The sequence below is a fragment of the Heterocephalus glaber genome, unplaced genomic scaffold (genome assembly GCF_053883595.1).
Source record: "Heterocephalus glaber isolate CG9 unplaced genomic scaffold, H.glaber_assembly_v1.0 deba00001442, whole genome shotgun sequence".
Lineage (NCBI taxonomy): Eukaryota > Metazoa > Chordata > Mammalia > Rodentia > Bathyergidae > Heterocephalus > Heterocephalus glaber.
The window spans coordinates 32635997-32649273 of NW_028258296.1; the positions used below are offsets into that span (position 1 = coordinate 32635997).

At 34.0% G+C, this 13277-nt stretch overlaps 1 protein-coding gene and 1 long non-coding RNA gene across 8 annotated transcripts in view; one reads left to right on the forward strand and one right to left on the reverse strand.

Annotated features, from left to right (window-relative positions):
* The window catches only part of Dpyd (dihydropyrimidine dehydrogenase), a 901729-nt gene that overhangs the window by 443515 nt on the left and 444937 nt on the right, over nucleotides 1-13277 (reverse strand). The window lies entirely within an intron of this gene.
* On the forward strand, nucleotides 3058-6024 carry LOC101725979 (uncharacterized). The gene is made up of 3 exons (XR_205084.3): nucleotides 3058-3170; nucleotides 4815-4894; nucleotides 5796-6024. It is a non-coding gene; the product is annotated as an uncharacterized LOC101725979 (long non-coding RNA).

Genomic DNA, 13277 nt, shown 5'->3' on the forward strand with positions numbered 1-13277 from the left:
AAGCCTCATGTGCTCATTTTTTGGGAGGTGGTTGCACCACCGGCGTGTGACAATGGGATTACGGGTGTGTTACTAGCTTAGCCCACTGATTGGTTTAGCATAGTTCTGGGTGTGGATAATGGGAAGGCCCTCTCTGAGTGTACGTGGCACCATCCAATAGGCTTCTAACATGAATGGTATAAAAGGGAAAGGAAGGTTCCCTGTTGCTGCCTCCTGCTTACCCCGTCACAGACCGACGACCTTTTCTCCCCTGCAATCCCCCTCTGTCACACCACCCAGCCTTGGAGCCAGCGGACTATGGACTAAAACCTCTACAAACTGTAAGCCAAATAAATGTTTCTTCCTTTAACTTGTGAGCACTGAGTATTTTGTCTCAGCGATGAGAAAAGTAACTAAGACAACCATGTATATAGCGTACTACTGATGTATACTTTATCTTTGACGAATTCACACTGGGTGTTGGGATGGCTGTACATAGCTCTCAGTAGTATATCTGCTTCAAGACACTGAAGAATGCAGTCTAGGAGGTCTTCTGTGTGTTAATTTGCTGAAGCTGCAAATGGTAGTAATACATTTGGACCCACAAAAGTATTATAAGATTTCTGAAGTAGTTCTCTTGAAAGCATGTCACACTGTTTGATCTGATAGAGGGAAAGGATTTGAGCTGGATATTGTGAGAGCTATAATGTGGAAAAAGGCCAGTCTGTACATATTTTGAAAATGATATAAGAACGCAGCTCAAGATGCCTATTTCAGTGATCAGTGTATAATGAGATCAATAAAGTTTTCCCCAAAATTTCAAATCATATAATCTTTATCTTCAGTATATTTTACAGTAGTGTATCAGCAGATTATAAAGATGAAGGAAAAGTTCCAGGACAGAATAAAATACACACACACACATACACACACACATACATATACACACACACAATACTTAAGAGTCAGGGAGGGAAACCAAATAGGTTGGATGTGGAATCAAGATAAAAAAAAATACAGATGCACTGGAGCAGTTGCCTTAATCTAAGAACAACATATTAAATAAATAATTATATTTTGGATACAAAATCCCACATGAGCAAATACAAGATAGAGAAGTTAGTGATTATCAATTGAAAAGCTTAGCAAAATACTATGGAGCTTTTAATTCATGCAGATCAAAAGATGAAAGGGAGTGACACAAAAAACTAATGATCATAATAACAAGTTAGTAATAGGAAAAGGAATGTGATTTCAGAGCTCTTCAGAGAACTGCCTTCAGTTTTGGGAAAATTAGAACGCCTTTAGTAAAAAAATTCAGAAAAAATGTTTAGAGACAAACACATTATATGAGAAACAGTTAAAAGAAATAGGTATAGTTAGCTTAAATATGGTTTTTAAAAAGCTCTTTAAAAAACTGCTGTCATTTTATCTGAAAGATAGGGAAGGGAGTTTAGAAATTTTTGCATCATCATAAAATTGAAGAATCTGCACAATAATTAGCAACTACTCAAAAGCATTTCAATCATACATTCTAATACCTAAAGCTATTTAAATAAATAATTGTCTCTACAGGGTTCTCTTAACTAAAGTGGTGAAGGATAGTATAGTAGACCAGTACTGGACTGTCTACCAGCAGTACTCCTTTTCTCAGAATTGCCTCTCGGTTGTAGCCCTCCCCAATGACCCCCAAAACTTCCCACAAACTTGTGATCAGTTGAGGGGGCAATAATCTCAGGCTAAGTCTAGATATGATTTTAATCTTTATTACGCATTCTTCCTTAGGAAAGTTGCTTTCTTGTCTTTGGGATGTGAGGGCCATCCTTTCATGTTTTATACTTAGATGTGATGACAAATATGGTGGATGCTTAAATTTTAAAAATATATTAGTGCAAGGACCCGAGTTCGATCCCTGGTACAAAAAAAATAAAATTACAGTACAAGTGTAATTCTCCTCAAAATACTCTTCCTCACTTGAAACACGTTTATCCTACCAGTTTTGCCATTTTTGAAGCACTTCTGGAAGTTCACTTTCATGAGTGTCTTTAGTTGTATTGGATTGGCTGCCTCGATGTTCTGAATTGATTCAGAAAGTTTACCTTTCATAGTCATTTTGAATTTTGGGTAGTGCCAAATGTAACAGAGCCAAAAGATCTGGTTAATGTGGTGGATGAGAACTTACTGTAATTTTGTTTGTTTGTTTGTTTTTGGTACTGGGGATTGAACTCGGGACCTTGTGCTTGCAAGGCAGGCGGTAGCACCACTGAGTTAAATCCCTGGCCCCATACTGTAATATTTTTATTTGACAGATAATGACCAATATGTCTGTAAGTCTACTCCAACTGATATTCTGTATTTGTGTGACTATTATTTTTAGTTAGCATATACCTTTAAGGGCACTGTTTAGGGATTTGATAAAAAATCTCCAATCATGCCTCCAGTACTATTAAGCCAAGGAGTTTAAAAAGTGAACAAAATAGAAAAAAAAAGTTCTCTAGTTATTTACTGACCTTTGCATTGACTCACTTTAGTATTATTGAAGTATAACTGAAAATATTTAAGGTTTACAATGTAATATTTGAAATATTTATACAGTGTGAAATGAATACCACAAACTTAGCCATCACTTTACATAGTTAGTACATATGTTTGTGTATGGCAAGAAGACATAAAATCTACTCTTTTACCAATTTTCAAGTATACAATACATTGTTATTAATTATGGACATCACGCTATCCGTTAGTCTTGAGAACTTATTCTTAAAACTTTTGAAAGTGTAGTCCTTTTGGCCAACATCTCCTCCAACAACCTCAGCACCAGACTGTGCACTGTGGACAGTGTAAAGTAAGGGGCAAGTGTGTGTACCTTCCATGCACATCCATGTTCATGCACACAAACAGAAAGGAAACCAGACTTTGTGCTGGCAAAGGTAACAGCTGCAGTGGCTTCACTGCATCAGGGAATGACTGATATAACCTGCTTGGATGGTCTGAGGACCCACTGGGAGTACCCCATCAAATGTGACAAATAATGTGGCTTATGTTGTCATAATCAAGGCCTCTTTATTGGAAGGTAGTGTTGAAGCAGGCAACTCAGATGGAATCTCTTGGGCTAGGGATAGATTACCTGTTAGTGTTTTAGATCTGCTAGATGCCCGGAGAGGCTCAGAGCCAAGAGAATCTTCTATGAGGTATTTACCAGCAGAGAAGGGGCCTGGGTTCCCTGACAATTGGCACAAGATTAACACAGGAACATTTTACTGTGAGGATGCTGTGGGATTTCTCCACTTGCCTAAGTATTAGATTTGCTAATCAATGCTAACACCACATGGTTTTGGAGAAATCTTTTCATCATGTGTTATCCTTCCACTGTTTTTAAAGAAAATGTACAAGGGAATGAATGAAGATGTCCATCCATCCCAAGAGGCCTGGGTTGACTTGACACTTAATGAAATTGTAGAAGATAGGAATGAAAGAAACTTATCACCAATTAGATGTTCCAGAAGCTGGTTTAGGACTGCACTATACCTAAGGATGCATCTAATGGAAACCATCAGAGGAGACAGAAATGGTACCAGCAATCCTAGGAGGCTCTGGGATATCCTCAGGCATTTCAGTCTTACTCCCCATCCAAATGAACAGTTAAAGCTAATCTTATGGGGATTGTCTTCTTTAAAGGATAGCTCTACCTGGCATCCACTGCATATCTGAGGATCTGGGGTTTTAACAAGGGTGACCTTCTGTTCAGTGAAGCATGGAGCAGACTTCTGTAGAGGGCAATGGGTTTCAAGTGTTGTTATCGCGATAAAAGCTCTTTTCTGAATGGAAGGCTATTTCCACGTCATTTCTAAAAATCCACTACTTTTCTGGACATTGTAAACCTGTTGAATATGAATACAATTGTATAAATTTCAGGCTGTTTTATTTTAAGGAAAGAGTTTTACTATAAATTATAAGAGATCTTTTCCTATTTAGACCTCAGGGTTATCTTGGAACCTATAAACAAATGTGACCCCCAGCAGCTTCAATTCTTGATATTCAAAAAGTTCATAGGGTTCAAAAAGTTCATGTGCTGCCTAGAAAGCACAAGGTCCTGAGTTTGATCCCTGGTACCAGAAAAAACGTTTGTAATTTTTAAATTAAATGTTATTTAATCAGCTGAATAAAGAATGTGTTTTCTACTTTTTAACTTCTGAAAAATTCTAATGTTTAAAACCTCTGGGAAAAAAAGTTGATAACTTAAAAATCTAGGGAAATTGTGGCAAAAGAATTAGGTCACTTGCAAAATAAACATTCTCGTGGTTAAAAAAAATGACAATGAATGAATGAACAAATGAATAAATAAATGAAACATAAAAAACTAGGTAGATGAAGATAGGGGAAAGTACACTAAACAAACTCAAAACATGTATTTCTAAAACATGTAATTTAAAAACACAAATATTTAAAAGTGGAAAACATTTACAACATGAGCAGCAATATATTCTTAATATGCTGGACACAAAGGACTAATAACTGTAGCTGTGGGCTTTACTATAGCTCCAGAGCTGTAGGCTTTACTGTAGCTCCAAATGAAGAAACTGTTTAATAAAGAACCATTTAGCAAGCAGTTTACTCTTTGTGGTTCTTTCTTGGCCACTTTTACCTTATAATGGTAGCACAAAGGCCACGATAGACAATGTAAACCAATGGGTATGACTGTGTTTCCATCAGACTTTATTTAACAAACAAGCTAGGGATCTAAATTTGGCCTGCACCCTTTAGCTTGATGATCTCTGCTCTAGCCTCAGTAATGTGCAAAGATTTGACCTTGGACCAAATCTTCCTTGCAACAGTTCTTCAAAGGATGGATGTCTGATTCAAGATAAATGAGAGTCCTGTTGAAGTTACAACCTACTGACTGCACACCTGCATGGTATGGCTGAGTTTGATTAAGTCATTTGTATTTGGTAAGGTGTAGCTATACCAGAAGAAGGAAGCTAGGTATGTACCTACCTTTGAGGGAGTCACAGGATAGAACCAGAAAGACTAACAAGATCCTAGAATTGATGTTTTCCCTGAACTGACAACCCACACCCAGTCACCTTCTTTATTGATGACCATGGAAGTGCATGATGTAAAATGACTTGGGAACATTGAAAGCTATTCCAGAGAATCCCTCCTATGCTGCTATCACTGTGCATGCTATATGGACCTGTCCCAGGTCCTTTTTAAAGCCAAGAAAACTTGATATGTTAGTCTCTGATTTGACTATCTACCTCAATCCAAAAATAGTATGCATGTGATTATAAAACATTTGAAATCAGGAACAAAAATATAATCCTTCATTAGGAAATGGACAAAAGGTGTGAACTGCCTTGAGAAAGTAGAAATTCATATAAGAAGAAACTGATGAAAAATATACTTTAACATTTTGGTAATCAAATATTAAAATGATATCCTATTTTATTTCTACCAATTCAGAATTTATCTTAATGATATGCTTTGCATTGATATAAGATATAGGAAATGAGGATCTTTTTGGATTGTTAATGGATTCAAACAAGAAAACAGAAAAGAAACTGGGCAACAAGAAATGCTATAAAAATGTTTCTTTTGAACTATATCCCCAGTACTACAAATTTATTTCCCACATAAGTCACAAAAATATGAAAATATGTGAAATTACATAGTATATATTTATTATTTGTAGCAGTAAAAATTATAAACTGCTTACATGTCAAATAAGCTATTAGCCATCTATTTAAATACCTATGTATCATCAAAAAAATGTATACATCAGGAAAGGAAAAATAATATGATTTTTTTTTCAACAGATGGTGTTAACCTCGTATGGGGGACCCCTAAAGGATGTCATATATCACAGAAAACCCACTACATTGCCAGCCCTTAGAGAAGAAAATGAAAATGCATGTGCAGCAATCTCGATGACCAAGGTTACCCAAGAAGAAGTTTGCTGTACTAGTAAATGTCTGGAAGCTAACATCCACCACTTTGAGCACATCTTGTAATTGTAGAGGACAAAAGTAACTTGTATTAATCTTATGATGTCTAAATAAATTTAATATTAAAATATTTATACAAGTTTTTATTTTCCAGAAGTGTCCATACAGTGTTTGGCAGACTATACTTATATCTATACATCTATATCTATCAACAAATATAGAAAACATTATTCACTGCCTACCGAATCTCCACATTTATTTTTGTTCTTTCTTATAGAATCTTGATATTTTTATGGACAATGTGTTCACAAGACTTGCCTTTGCAAATATCCTTCTATTCAGAAAGGCCATTTAAAACATATCTGGCTAGTAAAAAATAATCTGAGAAGTTTTAGAAAAGCAATGTTCCTCACTAGAGGTCTTTTACATTCTTGCTTTTCTTCTATTTCTTTTTGCCTGAAAAAAATACATCTCTCAGCAGCAGTTCTCTTGGGGAACATGGAAAATAGTATTTAGTAATTTGAGAGCTCAAAATGCAAAACGTCTACTACGAGTAGAAGAGTTTGATCTCTAGAAGACAGAATGAAACTGATGAAATTTTGAATTATATGCCAAAAAATCATGTATACACATGTAGCAAATCAGGTAAAGTACATAGGGAAATTTTAAAAACTAGTTATATAAACAGTAAAACTTTTTAAAAAATACACTTGTTAAGTCAATACAAAACAAATATTTGTAACACAAGGGGAGAATAATCATTGCACTCATACACACATTAGGGTCAGCAGTGTACAATATTTACATAGACACAGCAAGGTACACATTAATAACTGAGAACCAAATCCTAAGCAGCTATAATAAGTCAATAGAAAATGTCTAATTAGACAATAATATAGTATAATCATGTTATTATTTATAAACATGGATTTAAAAACCTAAAATATGGTAAGAAAGCATTGTTTTCCATAGCAAGAAACAAGAATGTGAAAAGGTGCATCAGGAAAGCTGAATTTCATTAAAGTACTTTCATTAGTATTTAATATTTAACACTGCTTGCATATTACTTGGCCAGAAATGAACTTTAGTTTTTAAAAAGTTATAAAAATGGGCAAAAAATATGTTCAGAAAAACCAGTCAGTTAAAGACAATATTCCTTAAGTACAAAAGTACTCAAAATGACGGAGGCAAAAACTTCAATAGAAAAATAGTAAAAAGATTTGCACTCATTTCATTGAAGACAAAAAAAGGCAAATATTAGTCATACTGTAATGTAAGATATTGGTCAACTTTACTGAGTAGGGAAAATGCCCATGGAAAACATGAGAGGACATTTTTTTCCCCATATGTTTTTTTCTTGATATGGCAAAAATTTACTGGCTGATCACATCCATTAATGGAAGTTGGCAACAGGGGAAGGCATGAATACTTTTCTTACATCACCAAGTATATAAACTGTTAGCACAATTTTTGGAATTTAATCCTCAGTGTTTCTTAAAATTAAAAATATACACACTATTGATTTATCAAACCCATTTTTGGAACTCTAAAGAAAGGATAGTTCAAATGAACATCTTATAGTGACAAAAATTTGAAAAACCTAAATGTCATTAAAAGAAATGGTATAATAAATTATATTATACTGGTTATGAAAATTATACAGCTACTAAAAATGAATGAATAATACCAAGGCATTTGGTTTCCATTTTAACATGAGAGATAATAAAGAGAAAAAATGTGAATTTTTGAGCTATCATTCTTTGGTAGAATATTAAAAACTTGACAAAAACAACAATTTCTTAATAGTCGTGATTACTTTGACTATGTTTTATTCAACTAATATGCCTTGCATTGGCACTTATTTTTAATATAATAGTATAAATTGTCAGTTACTCCTCAAAAATGGTATAAACTCTACTTTATCTCTGTATATATGCATGCTCATTTAAAAACACAGATATAGTTAGACACACATAAACATTTCCAGAGAAGGATATAAAGCACTCATGGAGGATTATAAATCATCATTGCACTGAAAGTATTTTTTAGATTGCTTTTGCTAGAGTACATACATTGCCTTCTCCTATGGGGGTGGGGAAGGAAAGGACTATCACATTAAAAGTTATAAAAGGTATATTATATGTCAATTTGACAACAACTGAAGAACCATAGTGCTTTTATTGAGAGAGGATTCTAAGGGGTATATATAAAATCCTAGATATAAAGAGTTACTGTCAATCAGCAAACTATTTAATATGTGGACATATCCAGTTCTTTCCATTGCATTAAACTGTCGTATTCTGCCTTGAAAGTAGTGTTATCCATTTAAACACATATTCAATTACATTTTTCACTAAGAATGAACTGTTAAAATCAATGTGCACATCATAGACACCTATATTTTTCTTTCACCATTAGAGTTTAAGATTGCTACAATTCTGTAAGTATTGACTGACATCATTAGATTATTTAGGTTGAAGAACTTGAGGCAAAGATTCTCTTTCCATGTGAGTACTACTACAGAAAATATGAATTTAAATTCTACATTTTTCTCCAAATAAGGATTGAACCAGATTCATGTGCACATAGCAAAATAGCTGGTTTGCCTAAGGATATGTGCAAGCAAGTTCTATTACTGAAACTAAGTAAGTTTTTTATTATTATATTACAAGATAGCAAATTTATTGCTCACAGGTAGAGACTACAGAGAAAATTTAGTAGCTCTGCATTGGTTGGGTGCCAAAAATATGCTAGTTAAGTCTGCACAAAAAAATCCTCTCTCCCACCTCTGCTATCTTCCTATTAGTGAAGCTACGATTTCAACACTTTATAAAACCTCTCATGAAAATTTGTACTCCTCCTGTATCCTAACATATTTCCACACGTTTACTTAAATCTATAATCAATATTTCTGCTTGTAACTATGCAATTATTGGTCATTATAGAATCAAAGAGAAATCTGTGATGTTTGTTTTTCTTGTGCTACTCTCTTCTCCTATTCCCAGCCCAATTTATTATTTTTTCATTTACTTGTGTTTTCCTGAAACACATACTGAGTCTTCCACATGTCATGGTATCTCTGTAAAATGGCTCACACAGTGATTTTCCACAGGGTCAAAGCTAGCTCACATCTGAGCAGTTTCCTCTGTTTCCTGAGAAATCCCTCCTAAAGGCTTCTGGGTGCCTGGCTGCAGATAACTCTCAAGTTCTACTGCACACCTCTTGCTATGGTTTGGATAGGCTCATGTGTTCAAAGGCTGGTCCCCAATGTGGTGATGTGAGAGGTGATATGGTAACTGTAAGAAGTAAGGTCTATAGAAGCAAGATGACTACAAAAGAGGAAGAGGCTATGGGGGAGAAAGGAGAAATAGGGAAGAAGATAATAGGAGAGGATAATCAGAGAATGTTAAATGCATGTTCAAATATGCCATAATGAAGACCATTTTTCTGTTTAACTCCTATGCATTAAATTTTTTTAAAAGGTGAAGTTCAGTGGAAAATAATGAGATCACTGATGGAGCTGCCCTTAGAAAAAATTATTTTAGATCTACTGAGAATCTGATTGGTTCTTGTAAGACAGTTGTGAAGGAACAAGATTGGCCCTTCCATACTGGCTGGATTCACGTCTTTTCATGTGCTCACTCACACATATTCCCACCATGATTCCATTCCATCCAGAGGTTCTCAGCACAAACAAATTCAGCCACTCAACCTTGAACTTGTACCCTTTAAAATTATAAGCTAAATAAACCTTTTTTTCTTTTCTACATTACCCAACCTCAAGTATTTTGTTACAGCAAGAGAAAACTGACTAATATATCTCCTATGCTAGACTTTCCATTTGTAATCCTACCATTTCCTTTCACCTCAGTCTAGTCTTGGTTCCCTACATTGATTTTCTCATTTTTAGTGTAGCATATTCTCCAGTACATTTTGGCATAGTCTGGTTTTCCTGAGAAATGACTTATATAAGGTAAATGTGTTTGTCCTGACTTGCTGTGGTTTGAACATGTATCCTCCAAAATTCAGCCATTGCAATACGTTAGTATGAAGAGGTGGAGCCTTAAAGTGGTAAACAGACCATGAGGACTCTTCTTTGTTAGAGGAATTGAGGGCACTAAGAAGCTTCATGCAGCATTCACCTAGCTAGGTTGTTGCCATACTACCTTGTGCCACATGCAATGCAGCAAGAAGGCCCTCATAGACCAGATGGTGGTGACTTAATCTTGGACTTTCTAGCCTACACAACTATGAGAAATTAATTTCTGTTCTTTATAAATTACTCAGTCTCAGGTATCAAGTTTGTAGTAGTACAGAATATGCTAAAATATAATATCTGATTGATATTTTGGTTGGTATAGAATTCAATATTAAAAATAATATTCCTTAGATTTTTAAAAGCATTGTCTTCTATTATCAAGTTCTGCTTTTTTTTGGATTTTCCTGTTTTTCTTTATTTATAACTTGATTATTTTGTCTCTAGAGTGTTCTAGGATCAACCTTAACACATACTGAGAAATCTTATATGATAAACACTGCAATGGGTCTTTTTTTGTTTTTCAGTGTGCCCTTGCAGTATTCATTGCTCTTGCTTACTGTGGAATTTCTCCAAGTTATGTTGTTGAACCTTGACACTTTATTGACTCTGGCTTCATCATGAAGGAGAACTACTTTTAGGATACTGAGCTACTGGTCAGTTGCTCAATTCTCTATATCTTTTCTCTATTTTTAATTCTGTCATTTTTTTTTTCTTTCTGGAAGTTGTTTACACTTTTGCCTTCCAACTCTCCAAATATATATGTTCTATAACAATTTTAACTTCCAATTATTTTTTGTTTGTTAATTTTAAATGATGTTGTATTGTTATTTTATGGAGTTTATTGAGAAGTATTCCATTACTTCTCAATTCCTTGTATTTATTCTAGTAACTATGACTTCATTTTTAAGAATATGTGAAGATTGTGGACTCTGTTTTGTATGATAGAGGATTTACTTAAATCATACCTCTTTCCACTACTTTTAAGGTTTTCTCTGTATTTGATCTTTAATTATTTCACTATAATAAGTATCGATAGGAGTTTCTCTATATTTGTATTGAGTTCACTGTACTTTTCTCATGTATACATATTTCAACATTTCTAAATATTCTGATCTAGGTTACCTTTAACAACTGGTTCTTCCTTCTTGTGTTTACTCTATAACACTCTGACCTACAGTGTGAGTCAGCTTTTCTGTTGCCAGAATGAAACATCCAACACACACAACCTAAAGGAGAAATTTCATTTGACTAATAGTTTCAGAGATTTTAGTCCATGGGACTAGTTTATAAGACAGAAATGTCTTACCAACTACCTACTCTAATTTATTCTAGCTATATTCTCCATGTATTTTAATATCTTGTTCATATTCTCTACCTCATTTCCTTATATCAATTTGCCAGTTCAATATTTTTCTCTTTATCCATTTAAGAAGTTCATTTAGCTTTTCTTTCTTTTTTAATCAAATGTTAACTCTTGATTTTTAATTCTCTTCAGTATTGTTTCAAATCCAGTTTGCCCTTTTTTAGTTTTATTTTCAGGACTATAACTGCAGATCCTTTATAAGTTTCTTCAGCTAGAATTGCCTTGAAACAACTATCTGCCTCCTAGAGAAGCAATGAAGTTTCAAATTTCTTTAGTCTAGTCAACAACTATTAACCTATTCATTTTCTCTTTCAATATACATATATCATGGTTTAAAAATTGTATATACACAAAAATGCAATAGAACTAGAGATCATTACGTTAAGTGAAGTAAGCCAGGCACAGAAAGACAAGTACCACAAGGTATCATTCATGCAGAACCTCAAAAAGTTGACCTGAGTAGAAGTCGAGAGTAGAAAGGTGGTTACCAAAGAATGAGAAGAGTAGGATGGAGGGAAGGATGAAGAAAGGCTGATCAAAGCGTTCTAAGGTTTAGTTAGGAAGGAGTAAGAAGTTCTGATGTGCTATTGCACTGTACGGTGACTACAGGCAATAATTATGCACAGTATATTTTAAAAAGCTAAGGGAAAGAATTTCGGTGTTTTCACCCTAAACAAATGACAACATTTTAAGGATACAGATTTGTTTAACTTGATTTAAATATTACACAATGCACACATGTATCAAAACATCAGATAGTGGTAACCTATTAATATGTACAACTTTTATATTTTTATGTAGCATTTAAAAAATTTTAATTAAAAAAGTCTGAGCTCATGTTTTTACAATGAAATCAAGGCAAAAGCTCAGGTCTAAAAACTGGATGAATGTAACACAGCAAAATAGGTAAATTATGACTCAGTCATGCTTAACTATCCCCAAAGGTTTCAATCCCCTTACAGTACATACACATACACATACACACATGCCTACACACACACACACACACTCACACAAAGGAATAAATTTTAACTTTAGAAATCTTCCTATGATTGATAAATTGCACCAATTCAAATATTTGTGGCAGAAAATATGGGTCAGATTTACTCTAGCACACACAATATGTTTGATCTAAGGTTACTGACTAGTTATTTTTTTTCTATTACAATTAAGTTGTCAAAATACATCACTGATAATCAGCACTGTTGAGTACTTACTATGCTCTAAGTACTTGCTAAGGTTTTGTTTCATTACATGCCAGAGGAGTACTTGACACACACCTGAACTCAGTATTTACAATTATTAATATTTCATTATAACAATATCACAAGTAAGGAAACAGAAACTTAAAGTTTAAATAATTTGTACAAAGTCCCATAGCTAGTAGATTGCATATCTGGGCTTCATTCATTAATTCAAGAAATACTTGATTCTTTCTCTAACCATGTGCCTTAAAAATAATGCCCATAATAATTTTGAGGATTTATTAGATGCCAGGAACTATATTTCGTGCTTTCATCATTATGGCAAGTGAATGGCTGTGTGATGTGGGTTCAGCAATTCTGTGACTCACTTTCCTTTCTCATAAGTGTTGATAATTATAGTACCTTTACTCCACAGTACTAGTGTAAAAAGGAAATAAGAAACTGCATAAAATACTATATGAAAAATGCTTAGAATACCACCTGCCACACAGTATTTCATAAACACTCTTATCATGAAGCACAATGTCATGTCATCATCAACTCACTGAATAGTCACAATTCCTTATGATTGATATTATCTCATCCATGCACCCAATTAATACTTTTAATAAAAATAATCACTCTGTGTATCATCCACTTTATTGGGATAATAATAATATGCAATGCATAGGTTGTTGTAGAGATTCTTTGAATTAGTTTCTGCTCAATGCTTGAGACATTAACACAAAAAAATAATTTTAAATGAG